At 39.0% G+C, this 27397-nt stretch overlaps 1 protein-coding gene and 1 pseudogene across 6 annotated transcripts in view; both read left to right on the top strand.

The window, feature by feature from the left end:
* The window catches only part of WASL (WASP like actin nucleation promoting factor), an 83752-nt gene that overhangs the window by 16368 nt on the left and 39987 nt on the right, over positions 1–27397 (top strand). For 2 of the 6 annotated variants that reach the window (XM_089329500.1, XM_089329502.1), the window contains exon 2: positions 8287–8400. The exons of the other annotated variants lie outside the window; for them this stretch is intronic. The gene's annotated coding sequence lies outside the window, so the exon portion shown is untranslated. The remainder of the gene's footprint in view (positions 1–8286; positions 8401–27397) is intronic. 6 annotated transcript variants of the gene reach the window in all.
* LOC127491955 (U2 spliceosomal RNA) lies at positions 17222–17389 on the top strand (annotated as a pseudogene).

Genomic DNA, 27397 nt, shown 5'->3' with positions numbered 1-27397 from the left:
TTTCCTTTTGCTTATTTTGCTTTCAAAGATTGATTTATTTACTTGAAAAACAGAATGACAGATGGAAAGAAAGAGATTTTCCATCCGCTGCTTCAGTTCCCAAATGGCTGCAGTAGCTAGCACTGGTCAGGCCACACCCAGGAGCCAGTAAGTCCATCCTGGTCTCAGTGAATGGTGGTGGCCCAAGAAATTTGGGCCATCTTCTGCAGCTTTCCCAGACATATTAGCCAGGGAGCTGGATCAGAAGTGGAGCTTTTGGGATTCATGCTAGCTCTCTGATGTGAGATGCACGTGTTGCTGGTAGCAGCTTAACCTGCTATGCTACAATGCCAGTCCTTTACTTTGGTTTTAATAACTTTTTCTAGTTTTTCTTAAGGTGGTAATTACTGAGTTATTTGAGATTTTGTTTTCCTCTTTTTCTAACACAAGTATTTGGTGTTACACATTTCATCCTAAGTAGTGCTTTAGTAGCATCCCACATATTGCATATGTTGGACTGTGTCAGGTAGGTCATCAGTATTGTTTAAGTTGTCTTTCGTCCTTACTGATTATTTTGTCTGCTTGTTCTATTGATTGTTGACAAAGAGGTGTTGAATTCTTTGTAATTAAGAAGAGTCTGCTTCTCCCTTCAGTTCTATTAGTTTTTACTTTATATAATTTGAATCTCTTTGTTAGGTGTATAAATGTTTATAGTTGTATTGTCTTCTTCCTTTTGTCATTAGGAAGCGAGTTCCTTTGTCCCATAGACCATGTTGAGCAGCTTTCTTTATTTTTTTTTTAAAGATTTATGCATTTATTCTGAAAGAGGCAGAAATCTTCCATCTGCTGGTTCACTCCACAATTGGCCACATCGTCAGGGCTGGGCTTAGACTGAAACCAGGAGCCATGACTTCCATCCAGGTTTCCAACATGGGTGACAGGAACTCAAATACTTGAGCCATCATCAGGTACTTCCCAGGCACATAAGGGAAGTAGCTGGGACTTGAACTAGCATTCTGATAAGGGATTCAGGCACCTAGTGGCAACTTAACCCTCTGTGCCACAATGTCCACAACCTCCTATATACGTCAGATCATCTGTAGATTATTTATAATGCATAATATAATGTAAATGTCTGTAAATATTGTTATTCTGTGTTGTTTAGGGAATAATGACAAAAAATATGTGATCAGTGCAAAGCAGTTTTTTTATTCTGAATAATCTTTATTCATACATGATTGAATCTGTGCATCCTGTATTCATAGATAAGGAGGGCAAACAGTAGTTAGATTTCACTTTTAAATCCACTCTGATGTTATATGTCCTTTGATATGGATGCTTGGACTATTTATATTCAGTGTGATTATTGATATTGTTGACTTTATTTTTTATTTTTTTATTTGACAGGTAGAGTTATAGACAGTGAAAGAGTGAGACAGAGAGAAAGGTCTTCCGCATCTTCACTCCCCAAATGGCCACTACGGCCGGTGCTGTACTGATCTGAAGCCAGGAGCCAGGTGTTTCTTCCCAGTCTCCCATGCGGGTGCAGGGACCAAAACACCTGGGCCATCCTCCACTGCCCTCCTGGGCCACAGCAGAGAGCTGGACTGGAAGAGGAGCAACTGGGACTAGAACCTGGTGCCCATATGGGATACCAGCGCCACAGGCGGAGAATTAACCAAGTGAGCCACGGCACTGGCCCCAATATTGTTGACTTTAAATCTATCATCTTTTTACTTGTTTTCTGTTTTGGCTCATTTTTTTGTTCTCATTTCTTTCTTCTGTTTTCCCTTTTTTTATGCTTCTTTTTACTTTAGTATTTTCTCTCCCCTTAATGTCCTTTTTATTAGTTGTAGCTCTTTTGCTTTTTACTTTTTTTAGGGTTTATAGTACATACATTAACTAAATATAGTCTGCTTCCAAGGACTATTGTGCCATTTCACATTTAGTGTAAGAACTTAACAGTAGCATAATTCCATTTCTTCCTGTCAAGCTATATTACTGGTATATATTTTACATCTACGTATGTTATAAACTCCACAGTATATTTTTACTCTTTTTGCTTTAATGATTCAGTTATCTTTTAAAGAGATTTAAATAGTAAGAAAGCAAGAAGCTTTGTATTTATCCACTTGGTTATCATTTCTCATGCCCTTAATTTCTTTGTGTAAGTCCAGGTTTCTCACTGGTACTATTTCCCTTCAGCCTTTCTTTTCTTCATTTTTTGAACATCTCCTGTAATACAGGCCTGCTGACAAATTCTTTAGCTTTGTATATCTCAAAAGTATATTTTGCCCTCAGTGTTGAAAAGATATTTTCACTGGATATAAAATTCTAGGCTGATAGTTTTTTCTTTCTGTACCTTAGAGGTGTTGCTCCAGTATGTTATGGTTTTCATTATTTCTTACAGGAAATCTGATGTTGTCCATTTCATTAATTTTCTGTGTATATTGTATCTTTTTTGTCTTACCACTTTTCAGATTTTCTTTATATTGTTGGTATTAAGGGATCTGAATATGATATACGTTTATGTAGTTTTCCTATTGTTACCTTCTTTTTAAAAAACGATTTATTTGTTTATTTGAAAGGTAGAGTGACAGAGAGGGAGAGACAGAGTCTTCCATTCACTGTTTCACTCCCCAAACAGCTGTGGTGACGGGGCTGGGCTGAGCCAAAGCCAGGAGCCAAGAGTTTCTTCCAGTGTCCCACATGGGCGCAGAGGCTCAACTGCTTGGACCATCTTCCATCGCATTCCCAGGTACATTAGCAGGGAGCTGGATCAGAAGTGGAGCAGCCAGAACAGGAACTGGTGCCTATATGAGATGCCGGCATCACAGGCGGCAGCTTAACTCACTACGGCACAACACTGCCCCATCTTACTGTTTTCTTATGCTAAGCTTTTTGAGCTTCTTGGATCCATGGGCTTATAAGAAGTCTGCGTGAAGTTTGGAAATCTTTCATAAATATTGTCAAACATCTACTCCCTGCCCCACTTCCCTGGGCATCACTCACACAAATACTAGTTTGCTTGATGTTGCCCCTGTTCTTACTGCCCCATTGCTCATTGCTTTTTTTTCTGCTTTTTGTCTACCACTAATACCATCCACTGTATTTTTTACTGCAGACATTATAGTTTTTTAATGGCTTTTTCAAACACCTTTTTAACTTTTATTTATTTTTATAGGGAAAGCAGAGAGAGAGAGAGATCTTCCATCTGCTTATTTACCCCCCAAATGCCTGTGACAACCAGGGCTGGGCCAGGGCAAAGCTAGGAGCCAGGATCTCCGTGTGGGCCTCCTGTGTGGGTGGCAGGAAGCCAAGTGTTTGGGCCATCATCTGTGGCCTCCCACATGCATTAGAAGGAAGCTGAATTGGAAGTGTGGAGTAACTGGGACTGGAACTGGCACTCTGTTATGAGATGTTGGCAACTCAATAGTGGCTTAAACACTGCCACAACGCCCAGCCCAATAGCTGTCCTGATGCCCTTGTCTCTTGATCTTATCATCTATGTCAGATTTTTTTGGTGATTCATCCTTGTCTTCACCTTGGATCATACTTTCCTGCTTTTTGTCATACCTTGTAATTCTTGATCATATGCCAGATACTGTAAAATTTACCCTTGATTTTTAACTAGTCTTGATTTTTTAGTGATAAGGGGCTTCTCTATTTTTGATGGAGTATTTTCTGTAATTAGTGATAGATCTGTAATAGTAGCCTACTCTCCTTTCCTATTTTTATTACAATAATACCTAATTAAATATTTTTGAAGATACTAATTGATTTTTCAAAAATTCTCAATGAAAAACTTTTTTCCTGTATTAATCATTTGTGCTTATATTAAGGTAGTAGTCCCACTTTTTGTTGCCACTTTTCTTCAGTTGCCTGATTGGTTTTGGTTCCTGGTCCATATTTATGTTTAAAATACTGCTTGCTCAATATAGGTAGCTGATTTGCCTTCTTTAGTTAATTGACTGTTTTTTAGAGCAGTTTTAGGTTTACAGAAAAACCGTGCAGAAAGTACAAAGGGTTCTCATGTACTCCACCTCCCTGCTTCCTCCCCCAGTTTCCTCTATTCTTAACATTTTGCATTAGTGTGATAAATTCATTTCAGTGGATAAGCCACTATCGGTACATTGGTATTAAGTAAAACCCATGGTACACATTAGATTTAACTCTTTATGTTGTACAGATATATGACTTTTGGTGTTCACAAATGCACAATATTATGTATCCACCAGTACAGTATCATAGAGTAATTTAACTGTCCTAAAAATAACCCTATTCTCCAATTATTCATTCCTCCTCCTCCTTCTGGCATCTACTGATTTTTTTTTTTAGACATTCTGTATAGTTTTACTTTTTGCGGAGTGATTACATAGTTGGAATCATATGGTGTGTAGCCATTACAGATTGGCTTGCTGTTCTTGTTCCATGTCCTCACTGGTATTTGCTGTTATCAGTGTTTCAAATTTTAGTCATTCTAATAGATTTCTTATATCTCATTGTTTTAATTTGCAATTTCCAAATGCCATATGATGTTGAGCATCACTTCCTTTTTTATTTTTAAAGTTTTTTTTATTAATATAGAGAATAGATTTCCTGCATTCCATATGTACAGTTCCAAGAAGACAACCATACTTCCCTCACTCCCCTGGTCTCCCTCATCTCTCCTCCTCTCTTCATCAGGTTTTTTTTTTTTTTTTTTTTTTGACAGGCAGAGTGGACAGCGAGAGAGAGAGAGACAGAGAGAAAGGTCTTCCTTTGCCGTTGGTTCACCCTCCAATGGCCGCCGTGGCCGGCGCACCGTGCTGATCCGATGGCAGGAGCCAGGTACTTCTCCTGGGCTCCCATGGGGTGCAGGGCCCAAGCACTTGGGCCATCCTCCACTGCACTCCCTGGCCACAGCAGAGAGCTGGCCTGGAAGAGGGGCAACCGGAACAGAATCTGGCGCCCCAACCGGGACTAGAACCCGGTGTGCCGGCGCCGCAAGGCAGAGGATTAGCCTAGTGACCTAGTGAGCCACGGCGCCGGCCAGTCTTCATCAGTTTTTGCAAAGGTATAATTTTAATCCACTCTATATTCACAGGCTTACTTTACCACTAATTATAATTTTCAACAAGTGAAAAGTAGGAAGACCACAGTTTGACAGTATGCCTCTTTGCCATCTCTTTATCATTTTTGTGAGATGTCTAGATCCTTTGCCTGTCTTTTTAATTGAGTTGTTTGCTTATTGTTGAGTTTTGAGAGTTCTTTGTTTACTTTAGAGTCAATTTCTTTTGTCAGATTTTTGTTTGCATATATTTTCTCTCAGTCCGTGGCTTGTCCTTTTTAAATTCCTTTATCACTGTCTTTCACAGAACAGAATTTTAAAATTTTAATGTAGGCCAATTAATCACTTTTTTTCATGCATGGATCTTGGTTTTGGTGTTGTATCTAAAATGTCATTGCCAACTCCAAGATCACTTGAATTTTTCTCTATGTTTTCTGCTACAACTTTTATAGCTTTACATTTGACCTTTGTAGCAGTGACCCAACCACCATCACCACTGTCTGCTAGGGTCTATATTAGCAGGAAGCTGGAGTCAGGAGCCAAGTACAGAACTGAGGTACTCCGATATGGGATGCTGATGTCTTAAGCAGCATCTAAACCACGAAGCCAGACGCACATCCCTGCTATCCTTTTAATGTCCATGGAATTGATAGTGATACAGGTTGAACATCCCTCACCCAAAAATCTGAAATACTCAGAAATCCAAAATTGGGATGGCATTTGGTGCAGCAGTTTGCTGCTTGGACACCTGTATTCTGTGGGAGAGTGCCTGGTTCTAGTCTCTGCTTCTGATTCCAACTTCTGCTGACACATGCCCTGGGAAGGATAGTAGATGATGGCTCTAGTACTTCAGTCCCTACCACCTGTGTGGGAGACCCGCTTCTGGGTTTGGCTAGGTCCAGCCCTGCATGTAGTGGGCATTTGGAGAGTGAATCAGCAGATAGAAAATATCTTTCTCCCTTTCAAATAAAATGAAAATATATCTTTTTAGGTCCAAAATATTTTGAGTTCCATAGTGCTCAAAAGTTTCAGATTTTGGAGTATTTCAGCTTTTGGATTAGGGATGTTCAACCAATGACATTTGTGCAAAATATTCCAAATTTGGGAAACCTCCAAAATGTAAAATACTTTTGGTTCCAAGCATTTCAAATAAATTTTGTAGCCCTCTTTAATTTCTAATGTTATTTTGTGTCTTCCCTTTTTTTCATACTTTGGTTACGCTGAATAGAAGTTTGTCAATTTTATTGATGTTTTTTAAAAAAATTCTTTATTGAAATTACTTTGTTTTCTGCTGTAATTTTTTTAAAGTTTTTTTGTGTTTACTTTGTATTTAACTCTTTTTTTCTAGTTTCCTAAGATATTTGCTTAGGAATTGATTTAACTTTTTTTTCTTAGCTAGTGCATTCAAGTGTTATAAATTTCTCTCTAAACAATGCTTTTACTGTATCCCACAAAAAAATTAAAGTGAACTTAATTATTGCCATTGTTGTTATTATATTGGATTTCAATTCAGAGCAAGTTTTTTTTTTTTTTTTTTTTTTTGAAAGAGTGACAGAGAGAGAGAGAGAACGCACGCATCCACCCACACTTGAGCTTCCATCTGTTATTCACTCCCCAGAAGCCTGCAATAACTGGGGCTGGGCCAGGAGTCAGGAACTCGATTTGAGTCTCCTGGGTGGCAGGGATCTAACTACTTGAATCATTACTGCTGCCTCCCAGGGCCTATATTGGTAGGAAGCTAGAATCAGGAGTGGAGCTAAGATTCCAACCTAAACACGCCTACCTGGGATGTAATATCCATTATGTTGTCTTAACTGTTACACCAAATACCTGCCCCATTAAAAACCTTTTTAACTGCTTATTTGATTAAATATATTCTGTATGATCATAGTTCATGTGAAGGGACTCCAAATAATGTTCAATCATAATATGTAATTAAATGTAACTAACTACTTATTGAATTTGTCAGAAACTCACTATTGAAAAATGTAGAAATCAAGGAATTGGTTTTATAGAGATACCCAAGCATATACCAGAAAATTCATTTTACTGCTGCATTTTAAATAAACTTTAGTGTTGTTGTATCTGTTTATTCCATAAGCTCAGATCAACCTGTTCATTTCTAAAAACAAGAATCTTCCACAGAATGCTAGGAAAACATTTGAAGTAATCCAGAAAATTATGTAATACACAGCTGTGAGACTTTGGAAAAAGTTCTGTGTAGCAGTCAAGTGACTTATTTAAAAAGTAACTTTTCTTTTTCATGAAAAATATATTGCTAATATTAGAGATTGAGTACTGTACTGTGTAGTACACTATCTGGTAGTTACTAACCACCTGTGGTTACTATGCAGTTGAAATGTAATTCAAATTGAGATGTTCAATAAGTGTGAAATACACACTAGATTTCTAAAATTTAGTGCAAAAAGGGAGGAAAAATGTTTCATCAATATTCTAATATTACAGGTTTAAATGATACTTAGCTAAAATTTATTAAAATTAATTTCACTTAATTTACATATTGGCTAGTAAAAAGTTTGAAATTGTTTGGCTCATATGTTTCTTTTGGATAGTGTAGACTTAGATAGTTCACAGAATAATAGGGATAACAGCGGAAATCATTCATGAATTGTACTTCCCAGAAACAATACTTGCTAATGTGCAAAAGTATCTGGACAAGAGCATTTTGTTTTGTGCAGGTTATTGAATGGTGGCAATACATGTATGTACTTACTCTTCGGAAAGGCCCCACAGTTATAGAAATCAGTTTTCTATGGACGTTGTTTAGTGCTAGTAGTGTATTGTTTTCAGTAGACATACTGTACAGATTTACCAACTCTTTAGGGATGGATAGTTTTTCTTTTTCACCCGTAACATAGTATTGCAGAGTTCTGTCTCCCTCTCTTTTCTGCCCACTCCCCTCTCACCTCTCCTCACCTCTTCTCTCTTCCCTTTGTTACTCCACCTGTATTCATAGACTTGATTTTTTATTTTATGAAGATAGTTTCCAAGAAATAGGCTTGTTCAGTTAAAGGAAAAATACTATTTAAATTTTTGTTTGCCTTGTTGAATTTGTACATTTTATAATGATTACCTAGTATACTGTTTGTAATTCTTGAGAGTGCTCAATCCCCATGTAAGATTATAAACAAATATAAGTAACAATAGTTGTATTTAATGTTATAAAAAGGTTCTGAATTTTTAAATGTGATTTTTTTTCTGAAATTTTTTTAAGATTTATTTTATTTATTTTACAGGCAGAGTTGTAGAGAGAGGTCTTCCATCCGCTGGTTCACTCCCCAGATGGCTGCAATGGCTGGAGCTGAGCCGATCCAAAGCCAGGAGCCAGGAGCTTCTTCCGGGTCTCCCATGTGGGTGCTGGGTCCCAAGGACTTGGGCCATCTTCTAGTATCAGAGCTGGATCCAGTAGTATCAGAGCTGGATCAGAGGAGGAGCAGCCAGGAGTAGAACCCGTTGCCCATATGGGATGCCAGCACTTCAGGCCAGGGCGTTAACCCGCTGAGCCACAGCACTGGCCCCATTTTTTCTGAATGTTGAACATGATTTTTCTAAGTATTCTAGAGACATCTTTGTTTAACACAAGAGGTAATGAATGCTGCTTCTAGAAAACCCAGTATACAGGAACTGGCCACCAAAGCAAAAGGAACTGAAATTGAAGAAAGAGGCAGACAGAGTGTTATTTATTAGAGATTTATGTACAGAAGCAAAGTTTTGGACGGCCACAGGACAGTTGGTCACTATGGCACAAGGCAGGAGAAAAAAAGAGTTTTCTGTGAAAAGATGGTCTGTGGCTAATGAGTGCACCTGGTTTTCTCAAGAAATAGTATACATTCCAGGCAGCACATAAGATAGTTCCAGGTGTCGGATACGAGATGCAGGTTATTTTACTCATACTTTTTTTTTAATTAGCATATAATACTATAATATTTGCTTCTTTTTATGGGGTACAGTGCAATCCTTCACATGTGTGCAGCATAAACTGATCAAATCAGATTGTTAGCATTTCCATTTTTTTGTCTTTTCTTTAAGTTTGACACCCATGAACTCCTGTATTCTAGTTCTTCCTACAGTGTATAGTATATTATTGTGACCTATAGTCATTCCACTGTGCTGTAACACTAGAAGTTACTACTTGTGTTTAACTGTATTTTGGTATCCATTTGCCAGCCTCCTTCTCATCCCCCTCTCCTGAACAACTTGGTTTGTCCTAAAGGGTTTGGGATGACTGTAAGGGTTACCTAAAAAAAGACGAGAGGGCAGTTCTAACCTAGATGGCTAAAGTCATGTCAGACTGGATGCTGAAAAATTAGAGCATGAATATAGCAGTGTACTTCATAATCAAGTTATGTGTCTCCCTTTTAAAGTGAAGTGTTATCTTTCATATTAGAAAGGTTGATTAATATTTATGTTAATAGGGACTTTCTAATTAGCTGCTTTGAAACAAAGATGTGTTCAGCATAAGAAAATAGTAGTATTTGTTGGTTTGCTATGAAAGTTCTACTGCACATTAAGATACTTTTCTCAAAATTAGGGTATAGCTTATATACAGTAATAGATACAGATTTACTAAGTTTGTTGAATTTTAACAAAAATGATACATTGTGTAGCTAGTTAATAACTCTGACATCTCAAAAAGTTCTATTGTGTCTTTATCCAGTCAGTTACTTTGGAATTCTGCTTCTCCCCCATCTTCTAGCCCACTCTTTGCAATCACTTTTTTGTTTGTTATTAGGCCCAGTCTTGTCAGCTTTGGTCTCTTTGACTCAACATGTTTTTGAGCACCGTGTAAGTTATTGCACAAATATTCATCCTATTTAATTGGTCAATACTGTTCCACTGGTAAACATACTTGCACTTTGTTTCCTGTTGATGGCTATTTGAGTTGTTTCCAGGTTTTGGCTTTTATAAATAAGGCTCCTGTGAATATTGTTGTGGAAATTTCTTTATGTGTATGTGTCACATGCTTTTATTTCACAAGGTAAATACCTAGGAGAGGAATTACATTGTCATGTGAAGGGGTATATTTATCTTTTTTAAGAAACTTTCAGATAGTCCTGAAAGTGGCTGTCTACCATTTGTGCACTTCACCAACAATGCATGACTGTTGTAGTTGCTCCATGTTTTCTTCAGCAGTGGATGTAGTCAGTCTTTTTGATTTTGGTCATTCTGGTAAATGTGAAATGATATCTCAGTGTGGCTTTTGTTCGCATTCCTTTTGTATCTAGTGCTGTTCAGCTTTTTTGTGCTCACTAGTCATTTGTATATCTTTCCTTTTTTTATGTAGGTTTCAGTTCTTTTGTTCATTCAGTGAGTTATTTGCTGTTAATGATTTGTTAGGAGTGCTTTATATTTTCTGGAGACATGTTTTTGATAGAGATAAATTTAAACTATTTCTCTCTCAATATGTGGCTTTTCTAATTAGTTTTTGAATTATGTCTTTTGATGGGAGATTTTTTAGTTTTGATAAGAACTAATATATCATTTTTTTTCTTTTCTAGAAAACGCATTTTGAATTCTAGAAAATCTTGACCTATGCCAAGATGAGAGTCTTCAACCTTTCATTGAAGTGTTATGGTTCTAACTCATTATCTTTAGGCTTATAATTAATTTCTAATTTATTTTTGTATATGAAGTACAGAAAAGGTTACAAGAATTGGTCATAAGGTTTTTTTCTTTACAGATTTTTCATTCAGTTACCCATTTAATACATTATCATTTGTTAAAAAGCCTTATTTTTCACCTTTGAATTGGTTTGGAACTATTTTTATAAGTTAGTTGACTATATATATTTAGATCTATTTTTGGATTCCAACTCATTTCATTAATTTGTTTTTCTATGCTTTGGCCAGTATATATTGATTTGAGTATTGTAGATTCATCATAAATCTTAGAATTAGGTATGGTAAACCATCTTTTTTTTTTCTCCTTTCAAGATTATTTCTGGCTATTTTAAGTCCTTTGAATTTTCATCTGAATTTTAAAATGAATTTTTCAAACTATTTCCAGAAAATAAGCTGGGATTTTGATTGGATTATGTTAATATATGTCAGTGTGGGGAGATGCATATTGAGTTTTCCAATCTATGAATCTGACATATCAGTATCTATTTATTTCTATATATGTATTTTTGTCCTATTGTAAGTAGTACTTTAAAATTTTACTTCTAATTATTAATTGCTAACATACAGAAATATACTATATACTTACCTTGTGTCTTCCTAACTTGCTAGATTAAATAATATTTTTTGAGTCTATGTTTTTTGTGTACCTAATTGTGTTTTCTATGAATGATGGCAACTTTTTTTCTTTCTTCTTATCTTTATGCCTTTTATTTGTTTTTACTCTATTTCCTTGGCTTAGACTTCTAATATAATATTGAATAGAAGTGATAAGAATGGACATCATATCCTTGTTCTTGATATTCATGGGGAAAACAGGATTTTATTTATTTATTTTTGACAGAGTGGACAGTGAGAGAGACACACCAAGAGAAAGGTGCATCACGCTGATCTGAAGCCAGGAGCCAGGTGCTTCTCCTGGTCTCCCATGCGGGAGCAGGGCCCAAGCACTTGGGCCATCCTCCACTGCCTTCCTGGCCACAGCAGAGAGCTGGACTGGAAGAGGAGCGACCCGGACAGAATCCGGCGCCCTGACTGGGACTAGAACCCGGGGTGCCGGTGCCACAGGCGGAGGATTAGCCTATTGAGCCGCAGCGCCGGCTGGGGAAACAGGATTTTTAATAGATGTCCTTTATCAGATTAAGGAAGTTCCCTTTTTCATATATTTTCATATATTCCCCCTTTTCTTTAAAAAAAAAAAAAGATTTATTTACTTATTTGAAAGGCAGAGTTAAAGAGAGATAGAGAATCCGCTGGTTCACTCCGCAAATGGTCGCAATGACCAGAGCTGGGTCAGTCAGGAGCCAGGAGCTTTCTCTCTGTCTCCCACGCAGGTTCAGGGGCCCAAGGACTTGGGCCATCTTCTTTTTTTTATTTTTTTTTATTTTAAAGTTTCCATTTAATGAATATAATTTTCATAGGTTCAAGTTCAGGAATATAGTGGTTTTTCCCTCCATACCCACCCTCTCACCCCCACTCCCATCCCACCACCTACTCCCTCTCCCTTCCCATTCTTCTTAAGATTCATTCTTAATTAACTTTATATAAAGAAGACCAACTCTACTAAGTAAAGATTTCAACACTTTGCATACACACACACGAAACGTAAAAAATACTGTTTTGAGAACAAGTTTTGCAATTAATTCTCATTAAGGACAGAGGTCCTACATGGGAAGTCAGTGCACAATGACTTCTGTTGTTAATTTAACAGTTAACACTCTTATTTATGATGTCAGTCATCACTCAAGACTCTTGCCATGAGCTGCCAATGCTATGGAAGCCTTTTGTGACTACAATCTCCAGCAATGTTTAGACAAGGCCATAAGCAAAGTGGAAGTTCTCTCTTCCCTTCAGAGAAAAGCACATCCTTCTTTGATGACCCCTTCCACTGGGGTCTCATTCACAGAGATCCTTCATGTAGGATATTTTTTGCCACAGTGTCTTGGCTTTCCATGCCTGAATTGCTCTCACATCCAAATGCTGGGCCATCTTCTACTGCTTTCCCAGGCCATAATAGAGAGCTAGATCAGAAGTGGAGTGGCCAGGAATCGAACTAGTGCCATTATGGGATGACAGCATTGTAGGCTGTGGCTTTACCCGCTTCACCACAGTGCCAACACCAGATCATTGTCTGTTTTTAAGACTGACTTGAAAAACCATAACATTGTTCAGCTAACCAAATGTACTGGAAATTATTTCCTATTTCTATACTCATCTGACTTATTGGCCTTGATGTGCTTTTAAAATTAGTGGGGAATGTACATTCTTCTTAGAAATGTACATTATGGACTTTGATACTTTTATTTTTGGTCCTCAGATGCTTAGTCCCTTCTGTGGTTTGTGGCATTTGAAATATTAGAAAAGGAAATGTATTAACTGAGGCTTTTCACCATGTCATACTGACATTTGTGATTAATTGAATTGCAGGAAGAAAATTGTTGTCACCCTAGTAAGAATAATTTTAGTGCCACAGATAAGTAATTGCTACCCATGGAAAATTATTTAAGATAATTTTATAATGTAGCAATGATAAATAGGATGCTAAGAAGCCTCTCTTGATTCAGTTTAGCATGTGAATGAATACTAAATGCATATAATATACTATACTAGAAGCTGTGTATGCATAAAGTGTAATGACCCTTGTCTTTAGAGGGAGAACAGTGCATTGTGTGAAGCAGAATTCACGTAGGAACATGTAACAAGTCATTCAATGAGGAATGCTTTATTTGATTTGTACACAAAACTTGATGAGTATAGAAGGAGGGGAAAGTATTTGCTGAGGGAATCAGGCATAACTTGATCAAGAGTATGATATTTGAAATACTTACATGAAGTTTGCAGAGTTTGCCATGATATCCCACCAGAACCAACCCCACCTATAAAGATGAGAATGATATGTTGGGGATCTGCAAGTTATTTGGCTGCTCTCTTCCTGATGCATATTGCATTAAAAGCCAGATGTGAGTATAAAAGAACTGATTTGCCTTGGACCAAGAAAGAGCTGAGGCTTTGAAGAGTTCAAATCTTATTTTATCAAATAGGAACTAGCTGCAGTTATTTTTTTAAGCATGAATCTGTTTATTAAAAGCATGAATCTTGTTTATTAAAAGATAATTGGTAGGGTCAGCATTGCGGTGTAGCAGGGTTAAGCTTCCACCTGTGGTGCTGACATCCCATATGAATGCCAGTTTAAGTCCTGGCTGCTCCACTTCTGATCCAGCTCCCTGCTAGTGTATCTGGGGAATCAGAGGAAGATGGCCCAAGTGCTTGTCCCCTGTACTCACATGGGAGACCTGGAAGATCTTGGTTTCAGTCTGGCCCAACCCTGGCCATTGCAGCCATTTGGAGAGTGAACCAGCGGATGGAAGATCTTTTTCACTCTCTCACTCTCACTCTCTAACTCTACCTTTCAAATAAACAAAAAATAAATAAATCTTTAGGGAAAAAAAAGCATAATTAGCAAGAAGAATTCACGAAGGAAAATAAAATAGGAGCAGAGTATCTTGTTAGGAGCTATTCCAGTACTTTAGGCCAAAGCAAGGTATATGTTTTGATATATTTTTACCATTATATAGCATAGCATATACATATATGAAAAACTGTCATTTCTCACTGATACTCATGATTTCTGCAATGTGAGAATAAATGCGGTATATACTTTATTTATTTATTTTTTGACAGAGTTAGTGAGAGAGCGACAGAGAGAAAGGTCCTCCTTCCGTTGGTTCACCCACCAAAATGGCCGCCACGGCTGGAGCTATGCCGATCCGAAGCCAGGAGCCAGGTGCTTCCTCCTGGTCTCCCATGTGGGTGCAGGGGCCCAAGCACTTGGGCCATCCTCCACTGCCCTCCCGGGGCCACAGCAGAGAGCTGGACTGGAAGAGGAGCAACTGGGACTAGAACCCGGTACCTACATGGGATGCCAGCGCCACAGGCGGAGGATTAACCAAGTGAGCCACAAGTCCAGCCCCTAAGAAGTATATTATTAAGATTCTTTTTGCACAGTTGATAGAAACTACTTTTGTCTGGATTAAGCAAAAAGGAATCTATTGGCTATTAAAGAATCCCATGGAATCCAAACGGGAATTGAACAACAAAACTTTAGGAACTGTAAGAGGCTGAGAAACTCAGAAAAACAGCAGGAGTTGGTGGAACTTTTAGGCTCCTCCTCTCTCATCCCATCAGTCTTGTGTATCAGTTTGGAATTCTAAATTCCTGGGAGAGGACCTTAATTTACGACACAACACAAGTTATTTTATCACAACACAAGTTAATTTATCAACACAAGTGCTTGTTCCTGCAGAGACATTGAGTGTCTAACTTTGGAATTGTCCAGTAGCGCATAGTAGGTTTGTGAAAAGTATACAAGCTCGTGAAAATTCTGTTAAGATACAGGATATGACTGACTATTAAGTTGAATTATCACTGAACTAATCCTGCTTCAGATGCCCTTGTTCAGAGTATTTTACTGCACTGAAGTGCATTTTTAGTACAATCCCAGATTTGTAGACAGTAAAGTTGTGGGGTTATCTTTCTTTTTGAAAATTTGCAAATACTAGTCCCCTAATTGTTACTGTAAACTAGTAGTAGAGCTTTAACATGATCTTGTTAACAGTATAGCAACTGATAAATCTGATAATATGAATTTAATAAGTACAAACAATGCCAAGCAATATTCTAAGCAAACTTTGTATATATTATTTCCTTTAATCTAATAGCCCCGCATTGAAGGGATTGTTTGGAGCAATTTACATGTATTAACTACATGAGGTTAGGAATATTATCCCCATTTTGCAGATGAGAAAACATGGATAAGGTAGTTAGGCAATTGCTTAACATCATATAAGCTAATAAATCCTCCCCCTTGCGGCGCCGGCACACCAGGTTCTAGTCCCGGTCGGGGCACCGGATTCTGTCCCGGTTGCCCCTCTTCCAGGCCAGCTCTCTGCTGTGGCCAGGGAGTGCAGTGGAGGATGGCCCAAGTACTTGGGCCCTGCACCCGCGTGGGAGACCAGGAGAAACACCTGGCTCCTGGCTTCGTTTGGATCAGCGCGGTGCGCCATTGGAGGGTGAGCCAACGGCAAAAGGAAGACCTTTATCTATGTCTCTCTCTCTCACTGTCCACTCTGCCTGTCAAATAAATAAATAAATAAATAAAAATAATAAGTGGTTGAATCTACCCTACTAGAGTCTATGCTTTCAGTCACCACACTATTCTCCCTGGGACATCATTAATTCTCTCTGTTGACCTTGTACACAGTTATAATTCAGGCTCCCTTAGCATTCCCAGAGCACCTTTATCCCTGCTTTCATTTTGGAACTTATATTATCCTTTGTTAAAGTTGCTTACTCCTTAAATACATGGACCAACTCTTAGTTTCCTATTGTCCACATAAAATAAATATTTACCAAACTGAATTAGTCCCTTGTACATATTTAGTTTCTGTGTTATCTAGATCCTTTGTGAATAATATGATTTTGTTACTTTTTTTTTATTGTGCACATTCCTTTACATAATGATCTCAAGTCTGACCTTCCCTTGTCCTTACAAATTCTTTTATGTTTTTGAAAGGCAGAATTACAGAGAGAAAGAAAGAAGACTGGGAGGGATTTTGAATCTGCAAGTTCACTCCCCAAATGGCTGCAACAGGCTTGGCCAAAAGCAGAAACCAGGAACTCCATTAGAGTCTCCCATGTTGGGTGCAGGGGCCCAAGGAAATGGGCTATGTGCCACTGCTTTCCCGGGCACATTAGCAGGGAGCTGAATGGGAAGTGAGGCAGCCAGGCCTCCAACTGGTGCCCTTAATGGGATGCCTGTGCTGTAGATGGCAGCTTAACCCTCTGTACCACATTGCAGACCTCAAAATCCATATCATCTTCTAAGAAACTGTTTGCATAAGATGTCTTCCCTGGGACTTTACAGAGCAGTACTAGCCAATAGAACTGTATGTGATGCTTTTCCATATGTTAGTCACTGGACTATGTGGTTACTGAATACTTGAAAAATGTGGCTAGTATAACGGGGTGTGGGGGCTAAATTTTTACCTATGTTAAAATAGCTGTGTGCATCAGTCAGCTACTTTGTTAGTGCTACTCCTGAGAGCAACAGGAAAGAGTCTAGAACTCATGAATATGCTCCCACTTGCCACTCTCCCAAGTCACCCATATCTGGAACTTCCTGGAGAAGACAATAACATTTTTTTAAATATATAGATTATTTAGGAGCCATAGAATTTGCAATTTTTTTTTTAATTTATTTGACAGGTAGAGTTATAGACAGTGAGAGATACAGAGAGAAAGATCTTATTTCTGTTGGTTCACTCCCAAAATGGACGCTATGGCTGGCACTGCACTGGTCCGAAGCCAGGAGCCAGGTGCTTCCTCCCACGTGGGTGCAGGGCCCAAACACTTGGGCCATCCTCCACTGCCCTCCCGGGCCACAGCAGAGAGCTGGCCTGGAAGAGGAGCAACCGGGACTAGAACCCGGTGCCCATATGGGATGTCAGCGCCACAGGCAGAGGATTAACCAAGTGAGCCACGGCACCGGCCCCAAAAGGCTTCTCGGCCTTTTGGTTAAGATCAAGTGTAGATTTGTAAATTATAAATATGTACATGAGATCTAAGGGGCACCCTTTTCTATTTGGAGGGAAAATCATTAGCTTGCTATTTTGCCTTTATAGTGTGTAGTGTTTTTTTCTGCAATAGTGCTACATAAATTACATTCTTCCTCTCTCCCTGCCTCTCCCCCAAGCTCTTTTTTTTTCTTTTAAAGATTTATTAATTTATTTCAAAGGCAGAGTTTTCCACTGCTTTTCCAGGCCATAGCAGAGAGCTGGATCAGAAGTAGAGCAGCCAGGACTCCAACCCATGGCCATACAGGATGCTGGCACTGTAGGCAGCAGCCTTATCTGTTAAGCCATATTAAAGATGGCTTCTCCCCCATCTTTAATGGTAAAGATTTTTAAAAGAAAAAAAAAGCATGATTTACCTTTTAGTTTAAGTCACTTAGCTTCCTGCTTATCATAGGAGTTACAATTGAACACAAAATTCATTGAATGTTCTTCACTGAGTTTCAGTAATAATAGCTAGAGTTAGAAATACTGATTTTGAATAAAAATGTTACCCTTTGAAACTGGCAGCATGAAGCTGGTTGAAGAATTTAAAACCTACTTTACTGAATAATTATTCAAATTACTAACTCTCTCATCATTGCTTCATACTTCAATTTTAATTTTCTTGAATTATGAATGAAATGTAAATCTTTTTTTTTTTTAAAGATTTATTTATTTTTATTTGAAAGAGTTACACAGAGAGAGGAGAGGCAGAGAGAGAGAGAGGTCTTCCATCCAATGGTTCACTCCCCAATTGGCCGCAACGGCCGGAGTTGTGCCAATCTGAAGCCAGGAACCAGGAGCTTCCTCCGGGTCTCCCACGTGGGTGCAGGGGACCAAGGACTTGGGCCATCCTCTACTGCTCTCCCAGGCCATAGCAGAGAGCTGGATCAGAAGAGGAGCAGCTGGGACTAGAACCAGCGCCCATATGGGATGCCGGCGCTTCAGGCCAGGATAAAATGTAAATCTTAAAAACAAAACTTCAGAACGATTCTTACTTTTTTTTTTTTTTTTAACTAATTCTTATATATAATATAAGAGAGTCTCAAATGTTGTGTAAAGTCTTCAGTTAGGTTTAGTATTAATTTGAACTGTTGTAAATAGCTCTTAACTTTACCCTGTGCTTTCTTTTTTTTATTCTCAAACTGATTTTATTTATTAAGACCTTCAAAACATTGTACAAAAGTGAAAGAGTCGAGAAATGCCTCATACATCTAATGATTCTATTTAAGGCTAAGTACTCTAAACTTCCATAGTCTCATATTTTGCTTACTTACTCTCAGATCAGTTTTACATTTGCATGTCGTTCCCCCATCTAGATTGTAAATATGAAAATCAAGCAAATGTGGGGCCGGCACTGTGACGCAGCAGGTTAAAGCCCCAGCCTGCAGCGCCAGCATCCTATATGGGTGCTGGTTCAAGTCCTGACTGCTCCTCTTCCTATCCAGCTATCTGCTATGGCCTGGGAAAGCAGTGAAAGATGGCCCAAGTCCTTGGGCCCCTGCACCCACATGGCAGACTGGGAAGAAGCTCCTGGCTCCTGGCTTCAGATCAGCTCAGCTTAGTTCTGGCTGTTGCAGTCATTTGGGGAGTGAACCAATGGAATGGAAGATTCTCTCTCTCCTTCCTCTCTCTCTCTCTGGCTCTACCTCTCTCTGTACCTCTGTCTTTCAAATATTTTTTTTTAAAAAAAGCAAATTGAATATGCTCATATCATCCCTGTGACTATCTTTAAATGCCTAGGTAATTTAGAGTTGAATATAGAAACACAAATACAGAATTCAATTTTTTAATTTTTTTTATTTTTTAACAGGCAGAGTGGACAGTGAGAGAGAGAGACAGAGAGAAAGGTCTTCCTTTGCCTTTGGTTCACCCTCCAATGGCCGCCGTGGCCGGCGCGCTGCAGCCGGCGCACTGCGCTGGTCCAATGGCAGGAGCCAGGTACTTCTCCTGGTCTCCCATGGGGTGCAGGGCCCAAGTACTTGGGCCATCCTCCGCTGCACTCCCTGGCCACAGCAGAGAGTTGGCCTGGAAGAAGGGCAACCGGGACAGAATCCGGTGCTCTGACCTGGACTAGAACCCGGTGTGCTGGCGCCGCAAGGTGGAGGATTAGCCTAGTGAGCCACAGTGCTGGCCCAGAATTCAATTTAAAATTTTCTTGTCTTGTTTAATCATGTCCAAGCATTCAACAGACTCAAAGAGAAAGTCTGCAAAAGACATTATCAGTTTTGACCTTTATAGACAGGCTATCTCCCTATAGTAGCCAACATTTTCTCTTTCTTCCTTTAAGCCTCTGTAGCAACAATATGTTACTCAGCAGTGCTCACATTTGATTTTTAATAGGAAGACATAAAAGCTAATCAGAATTCTTCCTGAGTTTCTGTTACTAGGTCGGAAAGATGTGTTTTTTCGTGTGTGTTTTGCTCCAGACTTACACGATAATATGACTTAAATCAGCCTTCTTATTTTGTGTGTGTATTTTTCAAAGATTTAATTTTGGGTAAACTAGAATATTCACGTGACTTAAAAGTAACAAAACATGGAAATGAAGTGTAAAGCTTATCTTCTGCACATCCTATATTTGCACAGTCATTCCTTCTCTGACAAAACTTAGGGGCACACACAGAAGCTCTAAACAATAGGAACTATAACTACTTTTTCTTTTCAGACAGTTCTGTGCTTAGTTAAGCAAATACAAGTTATTCTGGTTCCTGCTATTGTGTACAAATGTTAGCATACACAACTTCCTTTTATAGCCTTGATTTTTTTTCCCCGTGTAACAATGTATCTTGTCAACTTTTCTTTATATCATTGTCATTTTGTAAGCAGCGATATGGTGTCCTGTTGTATAGCTCAACTACAGTATATTTAACAAGCAAAGTGGGTGTTTTTCTTGATAATCTAGAAAATTCCAGGTGTCTGAGTAATTTTCGATAATCTTAAGGTTCTGAAGATTTGAATTAGTAAGTGTAAAATTTGAAATGTTTACAATTTTGGTAGAAGTCTTTCTCAAATGTGCTGTTACTTTACCTGATTGAGTTCAACAGAACTTTTTTTTTTAACTCTTAGAGGATAAACTAGATGGTCTGTGTGAGCATTTTTGTACTGTTATATTGTGCTGCATTTCCTGGCTTTAGAATCTTTGTTACTATAAGACACAGATTGTCTTATCCTATTGCATCATCTGAGTTTGTTCATTTCTGACTTTGTTAAGACTTTGAGTCAAGGAAGCTTGGCTTATTAGGATTGTTGCTAGCCAATTATGGCTCTTTATTTCATACTGGATATTACATTATCTTTGATTTTGTAATACTTGTCTGGCCTCCTAATTGTCAAAAACTTTTAGTGTTTTGTAGATTTGCTACTGGCTTACATAAACAATATGATTTGAATGATGCCCATATTTTCTAAAAATGTGGAATAGACTGGAGGATTTTTAGCAGCTCTGCTGTTGAGGATGCATTTGATTGGGCATCTTTTCAAGAGAATTATTAATATCTGTGCCTCCTAGTGTGAAAACCATTATACTATATCTATATCAGATTTCTGCTGTTCAAAATACCCCTTTCCATGAAATTAATTTCTCAGCATGCTTTTTTCTTAATGGCTTATTAACTGTGAATTTTATTGGTGTTATTTAGTGTTTCCTCTCTACTAAAAAATGTTTAACACGATCATTTGTGTAGTCTGAAAGGGCCTAGTCACATCACCAGTTCACTGAGTTACTAAAGAGAATCTTGTTGGCAGGGTCCAGTGATAGGAGGAACTGTTTCCTTCTGATTTCTGATGATTGAAGCTGAGCAAACAGGCAAGCTTATCTTGCTTATCTTCATAAATGTTCAGGTATAACAGTAGGTTAAGTGTTAACACTCTGTGTGTGTTTTAACAATTCTACAGTTGCTTACCATAAGTCTGGTATAGTGCTAGAAGAATATAGAAATAAGACAGGATCCTGTCTTCAGGAAAATGACAATCTGGTGTGGAAACGTCAGTGAACCGATGACAATGCAGTAACTGCTATAATGAGTATAACTAGGCACTGGGAATTCTGTGGCTAGGCCTTTGTTCCTGACTAAGGGAAAGTGGGATCAGGGAGCCAGGGACTGGGCCCTATGGTGATATTTATAGGGAAGATTGAAAGATGAGCAGAGTTGGCTACATAAAAGGAGGATGACAAAGAGTCTCACTTTTGGGAACACAGAGTTTTGAAATGGAGGATCAAGATTTAAGAGAGGACAGTGACTTCTGAGGCAGTTTTGGGTATCCTCAGCATGTAATGTGATGAAAATTAGGCTATGCAGACTGTTCCCTCATCTTTTTGTTAATATTTTGCAATGATCAGAGTAGAGAGTACTTCAGAAAGTTCATGGAAATTCGAAAAGATAAGTTTATATTGATGCAAAAATTTTTGAAATCCATGCTTTTTTTCCCCCATAGTACATGTTTTCATGAATTTTTGGAATACTGCTCTATTACATGAGTTTCAAAAAAAATCACCCTCTACTCCCATTCTTCCTCCTTTCCCATGTTATCAGGACTTCAGTCTCAGATGGTCATGTTAAACTTTGGTAAGCTGACATGGAAAGGCCTCCTTTATAACTTCTTTCCTTAAAAAATCCAAATCCAGGGGCCCCACATGTGTTGTGGCATCCCATATGGACACCAATTCCTGTCCTGGCTGCTCCACTCCTGATCCAGCTCCATGTTGGTGTTCCTGGGAGGGCAGTGGAAGATGGCTCAAGTGCTTGAGCCTCTCTCCACCCCAGTGGGAGACCCAGATAAAGCTGGCTCCTGGCTTCAGTCCAGCCCAGACCTAGCATTGGGACCATTTTGGGGAGGAAACCGGTAGGTGGAACAACTCTCTCTCCCTAATTCCCTTTCTCTCTCCCCCTCTCTCTCCCTCTTCCTCTCTCTCCTTCTCTCTTACAATTTGACCTTTCAAATGAATAAATAATTTTTTTTTAAATCCAAACACAAGTTTCAGGTTTTATCATAATCCAGTTGATTTTATGAAAGTCAGAGAAAAGGAGACAGAAGAAAAATTCCTTTTAGGCAGGTCCACTTAAGCTACAGGGAAGAGAGAAGCAGAAGAGAGCAAGCCACGCCTGCGAGTTGCCCTTTTAACAGTGTCCACACCTGTTTGCAAATATTACCCAGTCTGTTAATGATATCATTATCCCTCACCATTATTTGTAAATGACAATCCTCAAAGTAGAAAATTAAGAATACAGTAAGCCTTGTCATTTGAAGTTTTAGCATCTATAATTTTGATTGCTTGCAGGTAATGCTAAAAGTCTGTGCCACATTGTAATTTACACTTTTCTGAATGTATGAATTTAAAACATAAAAGATTGGTATAGTTATGAGTGACTTAGCCAAGTGTACTTTCCAGCTCATCCTTCACTTTGGCTTTTGTATATACAGTCAGGTGATTTTTAAAATGGCTTTTGAAAAAGAATGCGTGATTGTAGTAAATGTCAGGTCTAAAACTTTTACGATTTATAATTAAAATTTTTAATAATTTTATTGGTTATTTTATTGGTTAAACACACAGCTAGGGGTGGGCATCATGTTGCAGTGGGTTATTCTTCTTGGGACGCCTACATCCCATATCACAGTGAATGGTTGGAGTCCTGGCTGCTAGCTTTTGATATAGCTTTATGCTAAAGTATCTTGGGAGGCAGCAGATTACGGCTAAAGTTCTTGTGCCCCTCCCATCTACATGGCAGACTGAATGGAGTTCCTGGGTCCAGAGTTGGGCCTGGTCTGGCCTAGTTGTTGGTGAACATTTGGGGAGTGAATGAGGCAGTGGATAGGTGAGCTTTCTGTCTGTCTCTGCCTGTCTCTGTCACTTTGCCTTTCAAATCAATAAATCTTTTTTGAAAAAAAATATACATATGTCCATAGTAAATGGAATGGAGGAAGAAGTTAGAGGTAGCTATCATTGGTCATATGTTTTCCTGTATACTAAAGCAATCCCCAGTATTTGTTGTATGTTGCTGCAAACAAACTGCCTCATGACTTAGTAACTCAAAGAACTGTCAGGTTATTTCTCATGATTCTCTGGAATGACTGGGTGATTAGTCTTCTGGTGCCACTGAGGCTTATGCATGCAGTTGGATTTGGCTGGCAGGTCTAATGGGGGGGCTGGACTTAGGAGAGGTGTAATGGATTGGGCCTTGCTTTTGTATATGGTCTTTGATCCTAGTTTTAAGGGCAATATGTCCAAGAGGGCAGTCCACAATGTACATATACTTTTCAGACTTCTACTATCATTCCTGGTGTGCTTTTGGTCAAAACAAGTCATGTGGACATCCAAAGGCCGTAGAGGAAGAGAGTATCTTCTAAGAACTTGGATTTTTTTTTTTTTTTTTTTGACAGGCAGAGAGAAAAGTCTTCCTTTGCTGTTGGTTCACCCTCCAATGGCTGCCGCGGCCGGCGCGCTGCAGCCGGCGCACCGCGCTGATCCAATGGGAAGAGCCAGGTACTTCTCCTGGTCTCCCATGGGGTGCAGGGCCCAAGCACCTGGGCCATCCTCCACTGCACTCCCTGGCCACAGCAGAGAGCTGGCCTGGAAGAGGGGCAACCGGGACAGAATCCGGAGCCCCGACCGGGACTAGAACCTGGTGTGCTGGCGCCGCAAGGCAGAGGATTAGCCTACTGAGCTGCGGCGCCGGCTAGAACTTGGATGTTGAGAGGTATCAAGGGCCATTACAGAGTGATACACCACTGTACCAAAATCCGCAGTCAAGGTTTCGTAGCTGTATGTGACCATTCATCTCCCTGAAGCACAGAGTTAATGTTTTTTACTTTAGTATTAAGTTTGCAATTTCATGACATGTCAGTCTTCTGTTTCTTGTCCCCTGCCCTATGCAGATCCTCAGACTTTGCCAGCACTTTCCCATGGTAGGGATTTTGTTGTTGTGTCTACATAGAATACTGTTTCCTCCCCATTTCCGCCACTTTATTCACATGACTTTTGCTTTTCATCCTTCAGATATATGCTACTTGTGGGAAGCCTTTTTTTAGATTTATTTATTTATTTGAAGGACAGAGAGGCAGGGGCACAGAGAGAGAGAGTGAGCAAGCGAGAGAGAGAGAGAGATCTTCCATCCGTTGGTTTACTCCCCAAATGGCTGCAACAACCGGAGCTGGGCCAACCCAAACCCAGGAGCCAGGAGCTTCCTCCAGGTCTCCTATGTGGGTGCAGTGGCCCAAGGACATGGGCCATCTTCTACTGCTCTCCCAGGCCATAGCAGAGAGCTGGAAGTGGAACAGCCAGGACTTGAACTAGCACCCATATTGGTGCCAGCGCTGTTAGTAAAATGGTGCCATCTTATCTGTGGCGCCATCTGTGCCCCAGATACCATCTTAGGCTCTGGCCCCAGTGGCCACTTGCATAGTAAATTTCATTCCTAAACCCCATGTCCCAACCACAGGTGTCAGCTCCACCCCCACCCTGATGGGATTTGCTGTTCCTACTTCCCTGCCCCTGCCCCTGCAAAATATAACAGGACTTGCTTCCAGCACACATGCCCTCTCTCTCTCCTGATTCCTCTCTTGCTTACTCTCTCACCACCACCCCCAACGTTGGGCTTCCCCCACCTGACAATAAACCTTTCCCTTAACTCCAGTGTTTGTTTCTTGGCGGCCTTACAGGCACCATAGAGGGAGGCTTTACCCACTACACCACAGCGCCAGCCCCAGCCTGGGGAAGCCTTTCTACACCAGCTGTATTTTGTTTTCTTTGTGTACCAAATTTTCCCTTAGTAGCATTTGTAGTTGTTATTAATGCCTGTCTTCCTATTAGACTGGGTTTTCACAGGGCCCACATCTGACTAATTTATTTTTGCGCTCAATCCCCTTTCATTTCTACCCTGACCCACATTTATCACAATGTCTTGTACCTAGCAGTTACCTAATAAATTCTTGGTAACCGGATATGTCTACTACTGCAGTTTTCGTGAGTAGCTACTAAGACCTAAAAAAGACCAAGTTTGGTCCCTAAGACAGCAGCTGTTTTATCTGGCTCCCTTTTTCTTCATTTTGTTATTCTGTTGGTTACTTTTTGCTTTTGTGCTCTTCCTGCCTCCTCCTGCATTCCTCCAACCTTGAATTAAAAACAAGTAAGCAAAAACTGTTTCTTGTGAAGTCTTCTTTTTTTGATGTAATCTTTTTAAGTTGCTACCATTTTCTTTTCTCTTTGCTTCTCCAGTTTCCTGATTGTAGAAGTTACCAGGTGATAATATCCAGTCCATCCAAAATTGATTTTTTGTTTTGTTTTCCTGGAAAGTTTTTTTCACTGGTACTCATCACTTTGGAATTGCTTGTCACCATCAGGCGCATTGCTTTTATTTTTAAAATTATTAGTTTCAGTATTAGATTTACGAAGTCAGCATATAACCAGGTGTTTTCAGACTTTAATTATTTAGAAGATAGTTCCTTCAGATCATGGCATAAGTAAATAATTACAAGATTTCAAGCAACTTCTTTGTATTTCTTTTATAATATATACATTTTCATAGTAAGGGTAGTGGATTATTTCATGTGAATATATTATTCATCAGGGCATCTAAAAACATATTTAAAGCTTCCCTGTATATAATAAGAAACTTAAGATGGATTTCCCCAAATTAGTTTTTAGATATTTGGGACCAAATACACACATAATACATCCATACATATATACAAAAGTTGAAGTATTTGTCTATTAATCTAAGCCAATGTGATCATAGAAAAGACTTGATTTTATTCAGTGATTTGATTTTTCCCCTGTCAGTTTATTTTGCCTATTTGTTGAAAAAATCTTTATTTAAAGTACTAATTGTTGTGTACAGTTATTCTAGTTATCTTAGTATTTGTTGTAGGTAGTTGGTTGTTGAAAGCAAGGATCTGTGAGTCCTGGTATTTTCTATTCTTTCCCCTGTCATTAACTGATTTTGTAATTAGAGAAACACCTATTTTCCTGATTTAAAATTCTTACTCTGATGTGTTATACAAAGGGTCTTCAAAAGGTTTGTGGGTGAAATGGAATTAAAAGATAAGATTTTTTAAAAAACCATTTCTTAATGTAAGCACTGTCAAATTTAAAACCCTTTTGTAAGCAGCAATATCAGGCATTTGGTCCATCCCTTAGAACTGAGGGTGTCGGAAATTTAAGCACATCAGTGCAGTATTGTACATTTTTAACTGAAGAAAGATGGGTGCTCTTTAAGGATATTTTAAGATTAGGAACCAAAAAGAAGTCATAGAGCCAGTTCAGGGCTGTAATGTGGGTACCTAATGCTCTTCCATCACAACTCTTAGAAAATTGACATTGTTTAAGAGAGGAATTAACAGGAGCATTCTTGTGATGGAGAGGAACTCTGTGGGAAGCTTTCCTGAGTGTCATTGTGCTAAAGCTGGCTACCTTTGTCGAAACATTCTCCTAATAAGCATGTTATCATTCTTTGCCTTGTGAGAAAATCAGCAATGTAAAATGCCTGAGAATTGGAGGAAAAAAAAAAAGTATTGTTGGCAGTTTTGGCCATGAACAGTCTGCTTTTCCTTTCTACTACTTTCACGCACCTCTTGATAACCATTACTGTGATCATACTTTGTCTGTAGGCTTATACTGGAAAATCCACATTTCATCTCCTGTTAACAATTCCTTGAAGAAATGATTCAGGATCTTGATCCCACTTATTTAAAATTTCCATTGAAAGTTCTGTTCTTATGTACAAAGCTGATCTGGATTTAACAGTATTGATACTCAGGGAGCAGAAAGTTTTATCCACTTAAGTGTTCAGTCAGAATTATGTAAGTGGGGTCAGTTGAGTTGCTATGGTGTGGGCTATTGTTTCTGCTGTTTTGATAGTCCTCTACAATTAGGACAAAAACAAGATGGATTTTTTTCCTCACTGATTGATTGAATGGTCTGCTGCTGTAGACTTCATCTTAAACATCACCTTGTTCCTTCTTAAAACAAGTTATTCATTTGTAGACTCTGATTTCTTTGAGCCATCATCCTCCTTAACCTTTTGTAAAGTGTCAGTGATACCACTATTCTCCCACCAGAGCTTCACCATAAATCTGGTGGGATGTGGTGCTGTGAGCAGAGGTTTAACCCCCTGTGCCAC

The sequence above is a fragment of the Oryctolagus cuniculus genome, chromosome 3 (genome assembly GCF_051225735.1).
Source record: "Oryctolagus cuniculus isolate XC-2025 breed Fujian yellow rabbit chromosome 3, ASM5122573v1, whole genome shotgun sequence".
Taxonomy (NCBI): Eukaryota; Metazoa; Chordata; class Mammalia; order Lagomorpha; family Leporidae; genus Oryctolagus; species Oryctolagus cuniculus.
The sequence above is the reverse complement of the archived record's forward strand: the minus strand, read 5'-3'. Positions and strand labels throughout refer to the sequence as shown.